Here is a 23,994-nt window from a genome sequence, read left to right as displayed (position 1 = left end):
ATACAAGTAATTACTTGTTATTTATGTACATTTTTATTGTGTGCTATAAAATCAGATGTCTATGAAATTAATTACTGTGTTGGATGGTTATTATATGAAAATTGGATTATTTAAGTTGATACATCCAAAAAGAAGTGGTAATTTCTTCAGAACCAACTACACCAATCGTAAATTTAAGCTTATATTGTTTAGGTTTCAAAAATTTAAATTTGCAATAAAACCATTTCTATAGTTGTTACGTTTTGAAAACAACCTTTACCTTTTTCATGTTACATAATTTTATTTCTATATTTAATGTAGCAAATTAATAAAAATGTTTCCATATAAATAATGCGTTAGGCCTTAGTTTGCATAAATTTTACCTTAGTCCCTCAACAAGTGGCTATAAAATAATGTGTTCGGACGCATTTTAGTTATGCTGAAGCATAGACTACTGTATTTAAAGTAGTATAATAAGAGAAATCATAGTCGATAGTAATGAGTTGAGACCTACGCAATCTGTTTGAATTAAGATAAATAATTTTGTTTATATTTAACATCCGACAGGATTTGTATGTCCCATGCATCCTAAAACCCCTACACTGTAAAGGCAATAACCAAACAATGGTATCCTGCCACAGAATGTTCTGTGTGTTTTTACTGCTTCGGTGAACAATTGTGCAGCTTTGCTTCATTTAGGCTTTTAGGGTTTGTTTTTTCATGGTCTGCAGTAGTGTATTTACTTTATTTTATTTAATATCTACGAAACATGGTATAAATAATCATTCATGAACTGAAACACTGAAAAGTTATAAAACTTCAATTTAAATATAATTTATTATTAAAAGTAGAGAAAAATTAAAATAAAATCTTACGGATGGTTATCGTCTAAACAAGAATAATTGCTGTTATTGACTAAGCACTGACGAAGCCCATACCCTTTTAATTTCTTTCTGTCAGTACTATATCTCGAAACCGATTAGTATGCATCTTCTTTTCTACATGAGAAGCAATTAGTATGATAATGGTGCATATCACTCCTTGGAATGTTGCTGAGCGTTAGCAAATATCTAAATAATTAACCATGATAACTACAAGACAATAACAGAACAAAAACTGTGTAAAAATTATTATTAGTGTATGAGATTGTAAGATATCACATATCCTCAATTAAATATTTGATTACATTTTTGTGACTGAGTGTGGAATACATTAAACGGGGAAATTTCTAGAGTTACTATTTATACACAACAAGAAAAAACAAGTTGATGATCAAGTTATTTCAATAAAAAAATTCCAAATGTTCAGAGAAAATAATTAGTTCTATGATGGAGCATGTCTAGCTATAGAATTTGGTTTGTCATTGATGTTGTCTCTTAGTAGGCTGATAGGATGTCTCTTTTGTCTGACCTAAGGATGTAAACAATTATTTACTTATGTATTATTGTCTGTCTACACTATCATTCTGTCTCTCTGCCCGCAGGTATCTCGAAAATAACGTGCATGTATTTGTAATTTTTAAAGACTAATTACGTATTTTATTTATATTGTTAGTTTTACAGTGATAAACTATTGAATATGAGTTTAAATTGTTTAATGTTATAATCTAGTGTTCAATAATTTTCTTATGTGTGCGATGAAGTATTAAAAATATATTTATAGTATCCACGTAAACTATAAACTGGTTAGTAATAAACTCAGTTTTATTTTAAGTATATATATTTATGTCAAAAAAGTAAAAATATAGACCCTTTATCTAAAAATAGAATCAATTAGTGTTCATGATGTGGATGTTTAGAGGTAATGTGTTAAACAATCACCCGAAATCGTGTAATGTTTACGTCATGTTTGGATTCGTATCTGTATATTTATCGCGTGCACGAAAACTTAATTTTATTGTTAAAATACGATTTAGTTCTTTTTACTTTACTTCACTGAGATTGTAAAAAATCCGTTTTTGTATGCTAAATTTTATCGAACAATTAAATAAATAAATATTATATGAATAAATAAATATAATATAATATATTTATTAATATTTATTGCTAATAAATATTTTATCTTTTTTGATATTTTTTATTTTATTGTAACTATTTCTCGTAGTCTTAATTGGATAAAGAATTACTTAACTATTATCACATTTAGTGTCAATTAGGCAATAACATTTCTTTTATAGTATAATGCTATTTACAACTTAACATTAAGTGTGTTACTACGCTGTACAGTCGGGTGCTGAAAATAATATTCCTGTTGTAACTGCTACCTGATAGTAACTGTAACTATCTGTCAGCCCGCAGCATGTTCGGTAAGCCTTAGTTATATCTTAGCTGGCCTCGGGCTACCCGTAAATAACTTTACCTTTACCTTCACCAAACTTGTATTGCTATCTTGTATTTCAACATACAATCTGTTTTATTTCTCATACAATAGTTCAGTAAAAGAAATATGATTTGAAGTATAAGTTCTATTTATAAAAAAAATTTTTTTTTGTTTCTCATAAGTATTGACCTTAATAAAAAAAGTTAAATAATGTAAACTCTTTTCTAAAGTTATAGTTATATCCACGAAGTTACCTTAACTGATAAATATAGACCTTATAGAACAAGTAGATTTATGTAATTTTAAAATCGTATCGGATGAGTAGATGTAGATCAGGGGCAAGGTGCATGCGAGGAGTTACAGTAGTGGGAAAAACAAGTAGAGCTTTGGCAGAATCGAGTAATGAAACGGAAAAAACGAATTACACTGTTAAAATTTACAGTGGTCAAATATGGAGAAGACACTTAGACAGACTGATCTAAAGCAAGGTACAAGACTTCTTTGAAGAGTCTTGGAGCAATTGGAAAAGTTTTAAAATATAATTAAATGTTATTGAATTTGTTTATTTTTTGGAAGAGGTCTTTTCAAACCAAATTTTTCATCATCAAGCGACTCCAGAAATAAATATTATTTTTACATTAATAATATTAAAATACCATAAGGTGTAAGTAAGCAAACACAAATATTTTGAAATATTTCAGCCAGTATTAACATTTTCCTATTTTGTTAAAAAATTCTTTGTTTAATTGATGTAGTAAATTAGATATAGTAGATAACTTTATTGTTTTACTGTAGGCTTATTACAGAACCCAAAATTACTATCAATTACTAGAATATACAGCTTTATTGTAGAATTCTAATTTGTTCTTTTATTATAAATAATATAAAATGCTATACAAACATTGTCCTTGTGGAAAACTGTAAGTGATTTACACCATTCTTGCAAGAAGGTTTGTGCATACTATTGAAACTACTTAAGTGTTGATAAGTTTTTAATATTCTCTATACTTGTAGTTAGACGTAGTATTTCATTTATGTTTATTAAAATTCCATGTCTTGTAGTTCACTTAACCCTCTTACAGAATAAACATCTATATTTTGTTATGTTTACCCATTATTTATTTATTGTTTTGTATATCTTATTTATCCTTACATAATACATGTTATAGATACTTTAAATTGATGATAAAAAAGATAAACAATCTCATCTAGTTCTATTTCCATATTGTGGTATATACAAAATTCTATTATGGTTCTAATTGATACTTCACATTCTTTAAGTTCTTCCAAGTATGAGTACTTAAAGTAAAAATAATTATATCAATGTAATTCCATTAAATTCGTTTTTCTTTGGAAATTAATATAATTCTGAATTACAAAATATGTTTGAAACAATGAAAAGCATTCAAGAAGCAAACTATTTTATTGAGTTTGTTCGATTCCCAAATTAAATAACTATGGAACAGCTTTCTACAATAGCTGAAAATAAGATTTGAAACATCCCTAGTAGGCAGTGTGATCTAATGGCAATAAAAATCTGTCTGCCGAGGTGAAATTCAATTGGTTTTAAGAAACGCAGTCATCTTGATCAATCCATAATAGTGAATGGGGACAGTTTACGCATCAAAATAAACTTGTATAGTTGTAATTAAACTATCTAAAGCAAGATTAGCCAAGTGGAAGTTTTCAAAGGTTGTAGCGTTATCTGTAGCGGGTCAGAGATGTTTGCCAAGCACTTCATCTCACGTGGAACTGTCAGTGTAAAGTTGGGTGTGGAGGGAGGGTGAGAGCACAACACCCCATTCATCATAAACCCTATCCTTTACACTCAGCTACAGGATGATTAGTCTGTATATATGAGACCGTATCGCGGAGGCAACGTTTATAGTGTGAAAAAGGACGGTTAAATAAAGGTTTTACAAATATTTGTAAACTTACACATTTATAAACATTTGATTCATTGCAACGTTCCTTGTATTCTTGAGTGAAAATTCCAATCCAATTAATAGTCATGCATATTTTTAACTTTCATACGTATCTTAACTTCAAAAGCAGTACAGTTTTGAAATGTAGTAGTTATATAGATTTATGTTATACCTGTTACTAACAAGTGGTTTTGTCTTTTTCAGTCTTGTTCAAGGGTTGGAACTGGTTAACAATGAGGTTTAAGTTAGAATTGTATATACCAATAAAATATGGTTCAATACTGAGATTAGTTACTGGCAGCTTTAACTCTGACTTACTATTACATTCTTAGGTATCACTGTTCCTAATGCGAGAATGTAGTTTTTATTACTATCTGGATTTTATTGAATGTTATAGTAACAGCTCCATTTAAAATTTTATCGTGTTTCATAGTGTATCCAGCAGTCTAGGGTTTTCATTACTGTGAGGTTATTAATGGGGAGTAGTTTCACAGTGCTGTTGGGTATATTGAAAGGCTGCTAATCGGGGCACGAAGAATTGTCACATTAAAGTTCGAATGTTCCCGATCAATTTATTATGTAAATATAGGCTGTTATAAATGCTACTAAAAATATAACATTAAGACTACCAATACAGCGGCATTATCTAACGAAACTTAAAGCACTAATTCTTTATTCCAAAAAAATAATAATTCATTTAATAACGATGAAAATTTATAAAAATATAAATGTCAAAACAATGTACCGTTATTATAGTACATATTATTTATAAACTCTGGAGCTAATTTTCTATAAATCAGAACAACTTTTCGGAAATACTTAATTTATTCCGAATTTAAATTTCTCTCAAAATTTAACAAAGTTTTACAAAATCTTGATTTGCTTTTCTTCAAAATTTCTCTCAATCGGTCAAATCTAATTTAGAGTCTGATCAAAATTAAAAATGAAACTAAAAAGGTATACTTTACCAAAAAAGTTTAAATTAACGAAATAAAATAAAAAGTTCTCTTCTCAAAATATTCAAAATCAAAATTAAACAATGCTTGGTGTAAACTTTAGGATCAAAATCTAATTTACAATACTTCAAAAGTTATTTAATTATCAGACTCTGTTATATGGCAAAATTTAGAAAATTTAACACAACAGTATAAAACAAAAGATGTTAAACTAAACGCTGGTACGGGACTTACTACTTTGAAGACTATGGAGGCTGAAAAACTATTACGGACTAAAGGAAAAAAAATAAATTTAAAACTTGACTTAAAACACACCGGGTAAAAATTAACTCTATATCCCAAATGTATAGGAATAGAGGAAGTACTATGGCTTCTGAACTGCACGTGTGGACGCTCTGCTCTCGACTTGAAGACTACCCCTCCCTCTTCAAACCAACCGGCTCGGGAACCTATCACCGTTGACATCTCTAACAGCTGGAGAGGTCAAACCAACAAAATAATGTCCACGCACCGCGTCTAGTTAACATAGAGCCTACTTCCTACCGCGATTCAGCAGAATGATTATAACTACGGTACAACAATTTAAACACTTCCAAAAAGTTTCTGAATATATCCATGTTAAATAAGCTTATAGAGCTATTTTTGATAAATCTCGGGTTTATTCAGTAGCCAGACCAGTTAAGACTATTACAATCACTCAGTTCTGAGAACAAACATGAGCCATAAAATTAATTGAGCTCTCGCAGTGCTAACCTCTTTACTGTATATATATATATATATATATATATATATATATATATATATATATAATATATATATATATATATATATATATATATATATACTGTATAATATATATATATATATATATATATAGACTTAGTAAAGAGAGATATACTTTAATTACTGCATCAAACTTTAGCGTTTGGTATCTAATATCAAAATACGTAATGAATGTTACATAAAGTCATATATTGCTTGGTTTAAATGCTGTATGTGTTTTTAAGAATAAATTTATATCTTCAAATATAATAAATTTACACAAGTATTAAATAAAATAAATAACTCTATTAATGTATTTTACCTTAAGGTGGCACTCAGTGAAAATTTGACTTAGTGCAATTTATTTATTATAATGAAATAAATTTGTAACAACACATTAAAGTAAAATTCACCTTTATTTTATATTAAAACAATTTATTTCACAAAATCTGCCGTTTGTTTAATATTACAGTTTGAGAATCTTTTATGTCTGCCTTTTTGAAACCCTGTATGTTATTTTTCAGAATCATTTATTTTAACAGGTCTTAATTAAGTTAAACGTTTTGGAAAGTTTGAGTATAATATCTACATTCAATTTTGTAGATATGTTTGTGTTCTAGACGGACAGTCGGTAAACTAAACTAGATAGTACTCTACCTTGTATAGGATTTTCTAACTTATTGAAAAATCAAGTAGTCAAATGTACATTTTAATTTATGGACACCACCATTTAAATAACAGTGGACATAAATATTTTTAAAGAATATAACAAGTTATTTACAATAGTGTTACTGAGGATAATAGTTATTATATTCTTAATTAAGTAACTCAAAGTTACTTCTTTAGTATAGAATTTGGCAGCTGAAATTAAAATAAATTAATTAATGGCCGTCCTAATTAATTATAAAGTCCATTTCGAAGCACTTTACACAGCACTTTAAGTGGTGATGGCGTGGGAATCTGTTTTGGCTGTAGAGAATATTTTAGCATAATGTTGTTTATATGCAAAGGGTCCCATTTCTTGTAAAAATCAAATTTAATGATTTATTTAAACTAATCTGTGAGCTATAATGAGATTTCTACCAGCATCCTAGAATTAAAATAACACTTGAATATTCTCTCTTGTATATCAAAGGGTTGTTCTGGAGCGCCACATTACTAACCCACATATATCAAGGTGTTAAGATAAAGTATACAAATTTAAATTTAAATATAAATATTATATTATAATATAGTGGAATAAAAATGTTATATCATCAGTGAAGTTTCACGTTTACTAGTCAGGAGAACTATTGATTTCTTGAATTAATTACATTACATTTATTCAAAATGTGTTTTTATACATTGCATACAATATATTTATAAATTTTATGCAAAATTTTCATAAATTTTGTATATTCTAAATTATCCCTGAAATACTAAAACCTAATATGCATCAATCAATATTCTGTGATACACCTTAAGAATGTACATTCATAGTTTAGTAGCTAAGACCCATTTTGCATTGTACAAAACAGACAACATGGGTTGTCTTGAAATTAATAGAGAAATTTACCTACTAAAAGTAAATATTCGTCCATATTTGTTTGGCGGAGGTGTAATTACAATGACAATTAAGAATCCAATATATGAAAAATGTATTTGTTTCCAACATGATGTTGTTTAGCTTGAATAACTGAAAACCAACCGTCAAGCAACTACAAACATTAAACTGCTGAAATTAAAAGAATGTTTGTTTAGTGTGAAATTTGGATCAGAATAACTTGTGAAGCTAAAGTGTTACTGAGAAACGTTTAGCTACCTCAAATTCGATAGTACTGTATAGTAATGTAAAAGACACAAGATATAAGGATGTCATGTCATAAAAAATACTTATAACTATTACTTTTTGTCTTATTATAATGAAACTATGATGATATCTAGAACATTCGGTTAAGAAGTTAATTTAACAAATTGTTTGGAAATTAGGGGGGGGGGGGGGGGGGGTTTGTGAGGAGGGGGGGGTGGATGGGGGGGGGGGGGGGAAGATATCGGGGGGGGGGGGGGGGGGGGGGGGGGGGGGGGGGGGGGGGGGGGGGTTAAATTTATATTAATACCAAGAAAAAGAAGACCTATGATAAGTAAGAAAAATATGAGAAGATATGATTTATACAGAGTGTTGGTATCAAATATGGTGAAATCATAGGCACTCAAAAGACACACAAATGTGGAGTTTTGCATGTTTCAAGATATTTACTGATCAACTGTGATATGAAAGTTAATGGGTCGGTGTAGTGAAGTTATGTCTGGATGCTTCCCTTAAGTAGACGCGGCAGAGTGATTTAATCGTTTCGGAATTATTAGTTTTAAATAGTCTTGATTACTATATCTCAGTTATATCTTCCAGGTCAGAAAAGAGTGAAGTTTTACGAGATGGAAGTTAAATATCTATCTAAATAAAATCCATTTTAACAATTTAAGTTGAATGTATAATTTTACTGTTGAAATATCGCTAATATTTTAATTCCTTAAGTCCGTTTTAGAGGACGAAAAGAGCAAACTGGAAAGGCAAATTAAACTTTAATTCAAATTATTCGCAATCGAAACTTCTTTAGTAAGAAAAGTCAAGTATACTAATACGTTTCCTTGATAGATTGTTTTAAGCATATAGATTGTTAAGGTTTAATGTATATTTAGTTTACAATTGTCTCTTTTATTCAAATAAAATATGTAAAATACTGAATTACAAATTACAAATACTGAAATACGTCCGATGTACAACCAGAATAATATTTCTTATTTAAAGTTTAATACTGCTTAATGTAAATTTACGTAGAATTTATAACAATATTGTATATTATAATTTAAATAATATTGTTATCACAGATTGTTATGTCTTAAAATAATCAATTTAACTTCCCAATATCATGTAATATTCTAATAAAAACATGCTATTAAGGTCCCGTTATGTAATTATAAATTGAATTTACCCCAGTGAGGAGGAAGTAAACGCTTTATTCACTCTATGGCAGCGTGATGACGTAGACAAGTGACGTCATCTACCGTAAGGTGTCTACATCCTTCACTGTCAGAGACATCCAGCTTGGGAAGGATGTAATCCTATTCCTTCACTATTCTATAAAGAAAGCCTATTTTAAAATAAGTTATATATTTTACATGTTTTTGAGGCTCAGTTGATTTCTTATTATTATTATTTTATGGTGTAATTTAAATCATGTATATTTTAAAGTTCAAAAGTATGTAAAAAGTGTAATATATGATATATTTTAGTCATTAATGTTGCTATAAAGTCTATCTATAATGTTGCAGTTGGTTATTTATTGTGTCTATAATAAAACATATTTGCCATTACTATGGTAACTTTTTTAAATATTTGTTTACTGCTGCGTTGTTTTAAAAATTACCAACTAGGGTATTATAAATTATAATACGTAAGAGAAAGAGGACATCTTTACTCAGAACATGGAAATAAGCTGTGAGTTAAAATAAATTTGGGCTTCCACTGGGAAATCATAACGAACAGTAAACTGTTATTTCCCTTAAACAAGAAGGCGAACGTCTTCAAAAGATTCTCAAAAAAATAATTAAAACAAAGGAACTTTTTCAGGAAACCCCAAATTTTTATTGGCCTTACTATTTATAATACACTATTTTGTGTTTTATTTCTGTATGAATTATTTAATACAACCTAAAAAACATAACCTTTAGAAATGTACCGTTCTCTTTGAATAAAATAAATGTTATGCTGAAATTTGTTGTTCTTAGTATATTTCAAAATATTTTAATCGCTTTCACTATCATTCAAGTTAAATAACAAATATTAAATCATATTTGATTTAATAACTATATAATCATCCCATTATAATTATTATATAAGTATCCTATTATATAATTATCCCAATAAGAAGCTTATTGAATTGAGCCTCAATCTCAATGTGACCATGTCTTATCACAGTAAATCTGTTCTAAATCAGTTATTTATTACTTCATTTAAATATATTTTGGGTCATTAGATTTGAGAGAAACTATGAAAATATTATTCTTGAAATTCTTAAGAAAAATGTAAATTTCGAAGATATTCAAAGTTAAAAGATTGATTGGCCACCATTTTGAAAAGATTAAAGATAATTTCATGATATTCTTTTCAGTAACTAGCCGTGGTATTGTAAACATAAGAGCTACATCTGGCATAATTTAATTAATTACTTTTTAAGATAATATTTTTTTTATAAAAAACACATACTGACAGACAGATGGGAAAGTAAGCATGGGAGACAAATTTTCGTGTTGTGGAATATGTTTGTCTTCACATTAGCAATAAGTATAACGTAGTATAACTTTATCCAGAGAGTTACCGGACACTCTGTATATGTAGAATTTTGCATTTAACCCTAAGTAATATTGTTACGTCACTGTGGCGCGTACCCTTACTATTTTATGAACTTCTGCACATTCATGTACAGTTTTGTTTGGCAAGTGTTATGAACTATTATCAAAGTCATTTAGCCTTTGAAAAGAGAAGCAACTGAAAACTGACATACGTGTTGAACATTTTACTAGCACCAATGATAAATCTCGTAATAATTTTCAGTAAACCTCATACCTTCCACATACATTTTTCACTAATTCAGAATGCTTTGTGTGAACGTAATAAAACAGTAGAGGGTAAGGACCATGCCACACAATCTGTCGTCGCTGAAGTTGTTTAAGAATTGCAAATGCACAATTGCAAGTATAGCTCATACCATTCTGTCAAGCGGACAGATTTACAGATACATGCGAAAAAATATAAAGTTTGCACATCCTTAGACAAAAATTGTGTCAGTACGCTGAGTCGTAGATTTTAATGACGCTCAGCGAAATTAATGGTGAGACCTTGCACCATCATAAATTAAAAATGTGTGCATATGGAGATAAAGTTTCATTGAATACTTAACCGCTACAAATGGAATTTGATATATGATATCTTGTCATATGATACACTCACATTTTTCGTTATTAAGTTAAATTTCATAGCAGTATTCCTAATAGCAAAAGTTATGGTGAGCTAAGGAGGGTACTACAACGCAAGAGTGCGCTGGAATCAAATCTTGTCGGCGTCTCTTAGAATTCAATTTCCACTCTATGGATTTTCTGTTACCCTATAAATATTAGAGTGAAATGTTAAAAGTGCTATGGGTTGTCATGCATTCTCACTGTACTCAGCGTTTCCAATAAATAAATTGAGCTAAATAAATATTTTAAATTGTATGGATAAGTTCGTTTCTGAGACATCATACAGATGAACACACAGATATACAGGATGAAGTGAAACTTTACAGCCCCTTAATGATGGGCTTCCCTAATGCTAAGCTAGTAACTGAATATGTTAGCATAGACTAATAGAATCCTTTTGCGTCATCAAAAGTCGTATCCTCTCGTCTCAGAACTCTTGTATTATGCTGTTGATCCAGGAAATGTTCCACACGATCTTCGATAGAGACACGAATGAAAAAATGGCAAGTATCGAAAGCTACATGTTGCGGTATGTTGCTCCAGGATATTTACAACAGAGATGTCACCAGAAACGTTGACATTAACTGCGAAATATAGTCGTACAGGGACCGATAGTAATCTTGAACATTTTCAATTCCTGAAGTTATTTATGGTTCCCAATAGATATTTCAAGTAGAACCCAATAAGTTCATGCAGTATTTTCTGCTATCTTTATAAAGTAAATCAAGTAAAAAAAATCATTTATAAAAAAAATTATTTTTCTGAACATGAAAACTGTTTAATAGTTACTTTTAACTTTCATGATACAAAGAAACTACGACTAGTTGATAATTAATAATCTGCTTATGAATAAGAATATTTTTACATACCTGAATTATAAATCTTATTCGATGATACAATGGTTAAAAACTAAAAGATTTGCTTTTTATAATTTTATGCACCTGAGTTTAAATGTCATTATTGAAATTACTCATAATCGCATTAATCTTCCTCAATCACAATACAGGAAATCTGAAATTCAATTATGTATAACGCGTGCTCGAGACGGTCGTATATTAAATACCATCTCGCAGATTAAATCGCAAATTTCTCTGCAACTGTTCACTTTATTACTTGAATAAACAAATATACTCAAATACATCCAGTATTAATACATTCTTATACTAATTACAATGCAATACTAGGAACTTTGACGATAACATATTTTATTACAGGTATTTAATAAAATTGTAATTATAACATTCAATTGTTGTGAACTTTACCTATTCAGTATTTTATATGGAATTAAATTATTTTTTTTTGAAAATATGATTAACTTAATGAAGTATCTAATTTATCTTTTTCATTTTTTTGTGGATCTAAATTTTCAATGAAATTAGGTTTATTTGAATGATATTGAATTTATTCGATTAGACATGATGTGTTTTCTGCGTTTCTGAGACTAAACTGTTACATTTTTGTTGTAATGGTTGAAACAAAGTAAATTCTGAGGGATTGTTCATCTTCTACTTTTAAGTTTCTTGTTTTTTTAATAGTTAAACCTCTGTTAATCCTTTGAAATAAAACAATTACAACAAATTACCAGTCAGCACGTAACTAGATTGACTGAATTGTAGATTTTCCTAGGCATAAACTATCGAGTCAAATTTAATACACTAGGAAAATTAGCATTTTATTGGTACAGAAGTACACAACTGATTACTCTACTTCAAAATTAGAAACTTAAATACCAGCCCAATTCCATTTCAATACGCTCTTCATCCATCAGACAAACTATGATTACACGTCTTATAGGGTTGTAATTCTATAATTAGGTTCTCAATAATTTTCGTACTGGCATGTGGTGGGCAAACTTGAAATATTATTAGGTAAGTGATAACTAAGCTTACCACTGGAGTATCTAGAATAATAAAACTTTTGCATCTTTTTCTATACGCTAGACACCCAGTATAAAATTCGGCTAAGCATTTACGTACTCCAACTATCTATCTGCAGGATATGTGGAGAATTATCTCATCTGTAGATTATAAATTCTTTATGAAACTTGATTTATACATAGACAAGAAAGATATCGAATAAAGTACATTTCTATGCTTGGAATATGACTGAGAATTATTGAAATCTATCACTGAGTAAGTTGTGCAGATTTTCTCCTCTCTCTCTGCCTGGCGCTGTTAAAGTGTCTTATTTATCTTAATTTCTGTCAATAGGACATCCTCATAATGGTATTAACATGCAAATTTTGCCTGCAACCTCCGGAAGTAAAGCTGTTTGAGCGATCTTAAGAATAAATATGACAGTATAAAAAAAATATGAATAAAAATACAAGTGTTCTCTATTTGATATTTGATAAACTGGATTAATTTCGACTATGGATCAAGACATGAAATAAGGCGATTTCTTACTATTGGCCGAGTAATTTAATTTAGCATAATCTAAGATCACGTGATGGTCTGATAGGTCGGCATATCGTCCTCTGTACGCTGCCTGGGCAGTAGTTGATCAGACATTTCATGCAATTGGGTAGTCAACGTGAACATTGACATGTCATTATCGTGTGAATAATTATAAACAGCACTAAACATATTTATCATCTGTGGCAAATAAATGCAAGATGAAAGTGACTTCTGGGTAAAAGTTGAAAAGCTCATAAAAATGGTAATTGAGGTTTTATAAGGAAAATTCCGCTAGATTGCATATTACGAAAAGGTGAGAACACAAATTCTCTTACAGGGTGCTGGGCAGACTACGTGTCCGTTTATTTAGCTTTAAATAATAATAACATTAGGTAATCTTTAAGTCTGTATTCATTTTGTGAATTAACTTATTCGCTTTTACTAAACTTTTCATGGTGGTTTAGTCGTCTAATCTACTTATAAAATATTTAATTAACTTACTAATTTAAAACAAAAACTCCAATAATATACTTTTTTTATTCCTGGGAGACCTTTCGTACTTAATGAGCACATCATCAGACCCACATAACTGAATTAAAGTGGTTACAATAATAATATAAACAATTTTGTACTAAATAAAAACATATGTCTTTAAAAATACGAGTAGATAATATTCTATGACATGACAGTATGTCTATGTATATACATATACATATATAATAATATTTATATATGATATATATTACTTTTTGTATATATATATATTATATTTAAATAAATATGTATAAATACACTAATTATACAACTTTACATTAAACTTCAAAATTTCAATTTCAAAATATTTTGTTGTAGGAAAATCATTTTCAAATAAGAATGTACAAAGTTTTTAATAATAAAATTATTAACAATGTTAAAGATTAAAGGTTTTGTGGAGGTGCATGCATACATGTTACAATTATATAACAATATAGTGAAAGGGGATTTCAAACTAGAGAAAAAACCTCGAGTGTATGAGGAAAAAGAGAGACTATAAATGGTGCAGGAAACGCCCTTCGCGTATGAAAAATCATCTTGTTGCTCTCACTCGTGAATCCAATCCAATCTCGTATTCTCATTTGCATAAAACACAGCCTGTTACGGTAACATCTACGTTTACAGGGCCATACATTGCTTGGTACAGCATGTGCAATAGTGGAGTATTAAACAGCGTTATGTGAGACTCTTTACTCTTGCAGCTTCAACGATGACGTCATTATAAATCCATACCTGAAGTCCAAAAATGATGGTCTTTGTGAGATTCATTCTCTGAACTCCTGTCCTGCACTAATGACCCAGTTTCAGGTTGGTGAGGACAAATGTTACGCGGTGGGAAATAATAACTCGTAATTGAGATTTTAGTGACGGAAGTAGTTGAAGAACAAGTTTCTAAGTATTACTAGTATTGGTCTAGCATTCCTAAGTATTCTTACATGATATTTATTTCAACGTAGAATGGCCTAGGGGGTGAAATTTGGGGCTTAAACACTTCATTAGAGATAAGTTTCAAATTAACATAATTAACCATCTGTTCGGAGGTTACTGAGAAAGTCATAATCACATTAGAATACAATAAGGATATTCGAGTTTGACCAACAAACTTGTTTTGAAAATAATATCTACGAAAACGTAATGCATATGTATTATAAGTTTTAGTATAAGCACTCTAAAATGCACTTACTTATTAAAATTCGGTCTTACCGGTCCATTTTTGTCTCTAGTATTATTAAAAGTAAATATTTTAAAGTTCAATTTGAAATATGAGAGGATTTTAAGGTTAAAAGCATTAATATCTTGTGACAAAAAACGTAACTCGAATTTAAAATGTATTTACAACTGATAATCATTGGAAATACGATTTATTGGGTAGGATATAAATATAGTTTGTACGATAATATTATGAAATTAATAAATAAAAATGACTAAAGTTAAAATGTTACTGAAATAGTTGACGCTATTCAAATATATAAAATGTTGCTGATAAAAGATGTACGAAATACTAGAAGGTATTTTTGTCATATTCATAAAATTTCTTTAATTCTCTGACTTCAGGACTCCAAAACACTGCTTTCCAAACTTAAAGTGTAAGTATCTATATTTTTGTGAGGAGAATGGAATATTTTTCATACACCATTACTTACTTCTGAAATGCTTTGTTTACCAATTACAACAGTACATCTCTGACGTCACTATTATTCGGCAGGAATCTGCGTGCGAAACTGAGCGAAGGGCCTTCTAAATATCTATATTGTTAAAAAATAGTTGACCAACGTGCATTTTTAATTCCCAAAGCAAAACTACATAAAGTTTATAAGAACATAGTGTCACTGTACATGTAGTTGTAATTGTAACCTGACTTCTCTAATGTTAGGCAGGTAAAAATAGTTAACGAATACAAATTTTTGTTCTGGAAACCAATAAAATAAGATAGACACCACTTAAAATTACTATAATATTTATAAAATACTATAATACTTTCAAATAGTATTTTTACATCTTGAAAACAAATTCAAATATTTCTATAAAATATATGTGTAACAATATTATTTGTGAACCTTGAGTTTACCTCCGGTACACCTTCCTCTTAGTGCTGCACTTATCTCCTTGAATATTGGGTTGAATCAATGTGAATGTTGAGTTTACCTCCGGTATACCTTCCTCTTAGTGCAGCACTTATCTACTTGAATATTGGGTTGAATCAATGTGAATGTTGAGTTTACCTCCGGTATACCTTCCTCTTAGTGCAGCACTTATCTACTTGAATATTGGGTTGAATCAATGTGAATGTTGAGTTTACCTCCGGTATACCTTCCTCTTAGTGCAGCACTTATCTACTTGAATTGGTTTGAATCAATGTGAATGTTGAGTTTACCTCCGGTATACCTTCCTCTTAGTGCAGCACTTATCTACTTGAATATTGGGTTGAATCGATGTGAATGTTGAGTTTACCTCCGGTATACCTTCCTCTTAGTGCAGCACTTATCTACTTGAATATTGGGTTGAATCAATGTGAATGTTGAGTTTACCTCCGGTATACCTTCCTCTTAGTGCAGCACTTATCTACTTGAATATTGGGTTGAATCAATGTGAATGTTGAGTTTACCTCCGGTATACCTTCCTCTTAGTGCAGCACTTATCTACTTGGATATTGGGTTGAATCGATGTGAATGTTGAGTTTACCTCCGGTATACCTTCCTCTTAGTGCAGCACTTATCTACTTGGATATTGGGTTGAATCAATGTGAATGTTGAGTTTACCTCCGGTATACCTTCCTCTTAGTGCAGCACTTATCTACTTGAATATTGGGTTGAATCAATGTGAATGTTGAGATTTGCTCTGGTTCAGTGATTAAAGCCTTCCCACCATAGTAACGTTATTTTAGAAAACTCGGTTGCTCAACCGTGCTTAGAGATCGTGTCAAAACATCTTTGTGCTCTTGATGGGACAATGAGAATACTTCTTCACCTAGATCACCTAGATTATATTTTTCAGTTCGTTCTATCACTCTGATGTATAAATTACACAAGGAGTTGATTTTGAGCTTTTCTGTCGCTGACTATTAAAAAAGTTTCAGAATAACATGATTCCATATTATTTTAAGTGTGTGTTTTTACCTAATTTATTTCCCTTTACCAAATCAAAATTTCAAACTAATACGTAACTATTACGAATACAAATATTCATTGCTATACACTAAATTTATAAACTTTATATGGAATTTCTTAAAGAAGATGACAACAACTGAGATATAAAAATGCAGTTTTAGATATGTGTTTTTAAAATATTCATAATTGTATTGAAAATTAGAGATATGCTTATACAATTTTGAAACAACGTATTTTATTGGTAGTTATTTTTGCCAATATCTTCCATAAATAATGGCCAAAACCTGAAACCAGTCCCATAACTCGTACTATTTTTAAGGTAGGAGTACTCCACAATATGTTTCTCTAAACAGGCGTCATTTAATTTGAGTGAACATTTCATATCTATAGCTCAATGTATCAGGCAACATGCGTTACTAAGTTGTATTGTAAAATATAAAAACGTACACTAACATTCAGCCAAATCGCATGGAGCACCAATTTTGTTCATATAGAAATGAAGATTCATGGAAAAGTTCAAGTCTGTAGGACAGTTCCTTGTAACTCAGATCCATCATATCTGTTCTTGCAGACAGAAATAAATAGAAAAAATACATAAATTAAATTTTTTCAGCCGCTAAGGTGATTTTTTTCGTTAACATCCAGTGGTTAATCTTGAGGAAATAATTCAATAAACGTTTAAACATTAATGTAACTAATTACTTTCGAATATTCAGGTATGGTATTATAATATCGGGTTTGCTAATGTTTCCATGACCAATATTTTCGGGTATTTTAGATTTCTGTGTGAGTTTTTATGTGTAATGTTTGCACACTGTCTTCCCTGATAATGTTTCACTGTAAGTTTTCCAACGGTCATATATTGTTTCTGAACTAGATTAAACAGAATGTCTTAATCCATTACTCTTAATCTGATATATGAAATATACCAAGTGAATTAATTTACAATTGACTCACTCTTTGTTTTTATTATCCAGGAAACACCACTAAACTGGCCAGAATATTGATAATTAGAAAAATAGAGACATTCTGGACTATCATTAACGTTACATACTTGTGGTGTTCAAGTTAAAGTTCGTAGGCTGAGTTAGTATCTTTTTAATTATAATATACATATTATTTGTAACTTAAACGTGTTCCTACACCATACCAGTTTTTACATGTAGTCAATAGTAAACTTTTAAGATATGTTTTACAGTTTCAAGAACATAAAAGTATACCAAAGTAATGTATCTAGAGTATGCAAACAGCAAAGTATGACCGGAAGGCTCAGTTGTTAACGAAAGATGAAGTGCTTGGCAAACATCCTGCTGGGAGATTACCCGCCTGCAGTAAACTGGCTCTTACCTGACTCTCATAAGTCATCAAGGAATAACAGTCTTTGAAGATATACATTAACATCAATGGCAAGATCTACTTCAAGATTAACAGTAATAGCTTTCGGAAGAGTCAATAGTAAGATTTATTCAAATTAAACTGAAAACCTAGAAAAAGTCCATGATTCTAAGATGAAATATTTTCCTTTGGTTCTAAACAAATTATATCTGAAATTCTATACTGCAAAAATGAATGACAAAAATTCACATACTAAAAGAAATTAAATATTTTCTATAATTTTTTAAGTGTACACAATAATATTGTACACGCTACATAATTTGTTCTTAATTAATTCTGATATACATTGTTAAAGGCTTTAACTGTTTTCTACAGATTGCTTCCTGTGCGTTAAGGAATACGATCACATTAGAGGTTAGAAAAACTGTATTTCTCTCTTTTTGACTCTCTGTCTGTCTGTCTGTATGATACATCGACAAGGAACTGACCTACGTACTTGAAATTTACCATGAATCATCATTTGTATATTACAAACTTTGGTTCATCTAACTTCCTGAGCGTTCATATATATTTTTACATAAAAAAATAAGAATGGTAACATATGTATCGTATAAAATGACCTATAGATATAAAATTTTCACACATACTAAACGATGCCTGTTAAGTAAAACGTACTGTGGTGTACTACTACAGAAATCTTATATATCGCTAGGTTTAAAGGTGTTATTCGGAATACATTAGCTTTGCCCACACACCAAAATCTACTCTTCGTAATACTAATAAATTTCATATTTAACTCTTGCCCGGATATCTTATGATCATTTTGGAAAGGTTTTGAACTTGAATAATTTAGTGAATCTTCTTTCCCTAACTATTCATCGCTTATAATTTGTGGCCAACGCTGTTTAAGAAATTCATTCAAATGTATTCCTGATATACATTTATATTTTATACTCAAATGTAATCACCGTTTAAATTTTTACAAAAATGTTTATAAGAATATATTTCTTAGCCGTATAAAGGTTTTGAAACAAATACAAAAGCTTTATGGAAAGAGAGGAGTCTTAGGTAAATCCCTTGTTTTGCAGGAGCCAGATCAACAAAACAGACTTGTTTGAGGAGTACTGCAAGTAAAATTTGTGTTGGTGCAAAATCTTTGTTTATCAAAGAAATTAGTGGTATCATTGTTGACAGGGTGTTAGGGATTAACTTTAGTATTTGATGTTGTATGAATACATACCATAGAAAAATTTAGTTTTTATCCACTTTTTACTGTACATAAATTTTAATTACCTATTACATTGCTGCTAATAAAATATTAGCACATTTTAATTTGATCCATCCAAAAATCATTTATATTTCAATTTTATTTAGTTTCAAAGTGTTATTTAATTTCAAATAAAAACTTAAAACTGTACTGCGTCTATTTATTTAAAAATTATTCTTGATATATAATACATATGTTAAAACGTATATACACATTACATGATTACTTTATGTTCCACGTAGACAAGCTATTGTCTGGATATGATTTTAGAAGACATATAAAAAACACATGGATAAGTAAACTCGAATTTAATTGGCAGTAAACAGCTGTGGACACTTTAAACTGAAGTGAAAAACAATTAATTATATTTAAATGTTATAAAATATTAGACTAGCTGTTAGTAGTGCCTCCGCACGCAATTTCCTGGCCTTTGCACGTGTATAAGCACTTCTGGTTTGAGTAAATTATATTTCACACGCAAATATTAAGTTTGCCTTCTCGATTAAGAAAGTAAGTGGAGAAGTTTATATTTATGGCAGTTGTAATATGCTCCTGCCTTAGTATTTTTTGTTCTGTAGTAGGTTTTGCCTCGTATCATCGATCAGGGAAGTGTATAATGTCTACATGCATAGGTCTAAAAAGTGTCTTTTTGTCAAAAGAATACTATGATAAGTTTTATAACAGTCATTAATTTTTTATATTAAAAAAATTAGGATTTTATATCTGCATTATAGTAATGAAACAGGCACTGCATACTTAATAATTACTAATACGTACAGTTAAAAGTATATTTTTACTAAAACTTATAATATTCTTATATGGTTAAATTATGAGGTCATCGGTGATTCCAGAAAACATGTGAATAAAAAGTTTCGAAACGTATGTACTCTGTACATTCAAAACAGAAAATGTAAACACGCTTATGATAATATTTAAATGGATAATAAATGCGATTGCGCTCTCATAAAATAATGTTTATACAAAACAGTTGATTGCATTTTAAAGGGCATTTCAGTTATTACTATTTGTTTGTTTTTGTGCATTTGTTATTGAGGTTTTAGTTATTTTAGAGAGTTTTCAAGTGTAACCCAGGGGGAGTTTAGAAATAAGAATGGGGATATATGTTAACAAGGTACCCTGAAAATGGTTATGTTAAGCTTTTGGAACAATCAGTCCAGTAGTTTTAGGCGATTCAATAAAAAAACACACACACACAAACAAAACGTTAGATTTTTATATAAAATTGTAAATACAACTCATTATCAGTAGTAATTCAAATTGTGAAGACTAGGTACTATTTAATTTGAAAACCTGATTTCACCAGTGACGAATTTAAACCATCTCATGTATTGAAAGTCTGTATTGCATTTTTACTGTGGGTTGAATAAAACAGAATAATGTGGTGTTGGCCTCAAAGAGCGAATACCACAGTAACAACAATGAAAATACGAGTGGTACTACAATGATTATAGTAGTAGTTTCAGTTGCTTTGCCGTCGTGTCATCATATACAACATGTTCAACTGCTTGCTTGGATATTAATTTTTATTTTTTTCGTAACTTTTATTTTATTTTGTGGGACTGATTGCGTGAGCTGAATTTTGCTTATTGTATGGATTTATAAAAGAAGTCTGTTCTATTAAAATTGTATTAAATAAGAGCTCACCGTGACCCACAGGCCTTGGCCCATTTGGTGGTATTTTCATAATAGTGAGCTTGAAATTGTAATTATTGTATATTTGAAAATAAAGATTAATTTGATTTTATTTAGTTATAACTTAATCTTATTACAAAAAAAATAATATTAATATTTTGCATTAACATTGTTCCAAAGATTTCTACTCCTCCCGTTGTACCGGAAACTTTCTCAATCAAAGTAAAAATAAAGAAAGCAAGTAAAAGTAGATGCTTTTTAATTATAATTAGTATCCGTGATCTATATATGTTTAAAAAAGGAAAAATCGACCTTAAAGCCGTCAAAATCAAAACCAGAGGTAAACTTTAACGGCCTTAGGTTTAAGTTTTTTGACCGAGACCTCCAGACCTTTATATTATATGAACATCATTATTTTATTTTCTTAACGGGAACATCAGGGCAGGAAAATTCACGTTTGTCTTGAGAAATGTAATAGATTAAATCCATAAATGGTCCTAGACACTCAAAACCTGATACAAGAACGCATAAAGATGTGGTTTAAGATTAGAATCTCTTAACCATTTGTAATAAAAGTAATAGTTATCAGATAATTGTCTACTTTTGTTTGAAAAATATCAAATATACATTACATCACAAATGCTTTCACTAAGAAAACTACGTTTTTATTTTTTTAATATAAAGTGCGAAATCGGGGTTTACTGTTTGTATTTTATAATTTTCAAATATTAATAATTAATAATTTTGTATGCACATTGCTCCATAAACAAATCTATAAAAACCATGTTGAGGATAAATTCATTCAATTATTACAAACATACATAACTGACGTAAACAGTTGTTCATTGAGTAGGCATTTCCAATTTAGTAATAAGTCCGTGCTCTTAAATTCAATATAAACAGCATGTATATATTTCAGATATGATTATTAACATAGTTAATTAGGCTACTGCATTCCTGTTATTACATTAAGTTCATAATAAATGTGACCTATATCGTTTAGGTAGAGTTAAAATGTAATATACCTCATTATGGCAATAATGATTTTGAATTTCAGTATTTATTAAAGGTTACACATATATAATTCAGTTATAGATATATAAATAAAATTTAAATTATGTTTGACATTGTGCCTTTTTTCACTTACTACAGCAGATATCATTCAGGTGGGGCTTATAAATGAAACATTATGTCACATAATGAGATTAGATTCCTATATTTCTTACAATCTATACGTGTATAGTTCAGTTATTTCTCTATAAATAAGCATTAACAGGAAAGTATGATTTTATGTTTTTGCGTTTATTACAAAACTACATGTGGCCGATATCGTTCAGGTAGACATTGAAATAACATTTGCAACAAATGGTGATATCTGATCCTCGTAGTTTTACATGCTACATGTGTATAGTTTAGTTGGTAATCCGTAAATCCAACGTTTACGTCAAAATTTGATATACTGTATTTGCCCCTGTTACACTAAAATACATGCAGACTATATTGTTTAAGTAGATATTGAAAAGAAATTTGCGACAAATGGCGAGATACAGTAGTATGCTTGTATATTTACAAGTTATACGTGTACAGTTTGGTTGGTACTCCATAAATAAAAATTTACGTTAAACTTTGATATTCTGTATTTGCACCTGTTACATAAAAACATAGTATATCGTTTATGTAGATATTAAAATAAAATGTACGACCAGTGGTGAGATCGAGCCCTTGTATTTTTACAAGCTACATATGTATGATTCAGTTATTACTCCATAGCAAACATTTACGACAAACTTTGAGGTAGTGTGTTTCTAATACCAGACAATATTACGTACCGACTATATTGTTCAAGAGTTTGAAAACTAATATCTAAGATAAATATTTGGAAGTCTGTTCTTGCACTTTATTATTGCAATAATACGTACGTACGTATGTATATTAATAAAGTAGACCTTAAAAATATGATAAAGTAAAACTCAAAATATGATCCTCTTCTTGTTACTTAAAAAAAACGCGACGAGTATATGTTGTTTACTGCTTAGTAATAATATGAAGAAGTATTTACTTCCAATTATTGTGTTTTAAAAACTACGGTTATATATCGTGGACTCTTCCAATGTAAGTACATAACATTTAAACGAACAAAATAAAACCCTGGTGGTATTTTGGTAGATCTCCACAGATAAGCATTTGTAAGATTGATGTTGAGAACTAATCATAAATTTATATATTACATCTTGTGCAATAGTTGTGGTGTAGACCAATATGTACAAATGTGTATGACTTGAATTTTCCAATTTTTATTTATTAAATTTAAATGATTAAAAATAATGGTATTGTCTTGTACCGAAACAAATATGATATTTAATGGCTCTAAAAATTAATATATGTATATAAAAAGCAACAATTTTAACCCAGCTATGTTCATTTTTAATAAGTTTAGTAGTAGAAGCACAAAAATATCTCTACATCAAATTGTTTTCTATTGCTGTCATATTTAAGCGCAATCATTGTTCGATGTAATTCACTTTCTACGCCTAATATAAACCTATTAAATTATGCACAGGTTGATAAAAATTATAGCTGTTTAGTTGTATTGTAGTTTTGATGTGACTGATTACATATTAAAACAGATTTTCTACCCGATTTAACTTATTTATATTATAGCATACATTCTTTCCGCACTATCATTAATGATAATAGTAATTTAAAGTTAATGTTTTAAGTACACAAAACACTAAATAGGCTGTGCAAAAATATAAATATAATATG

Source organism: Homalodisca vitripennis, chromosome 6 (genome assembly GCF_021130785.1).
Source record: "Homalodisca vitripennis isolate AUS2020 chromosome 6, UT_GWSS_2.1, whole genome shotgun sequence".
NCBI lineage: Eukaryota > Metazoa > Arthropoda > Insecta > Hemiptera > Cicadellidae > Homalodisca > Homalodisca vitripennis.
The sequence above is the reverse complement of the archived record's forward strand: the minus strand, read 5'-3'. Positions refer to the sequence as shown.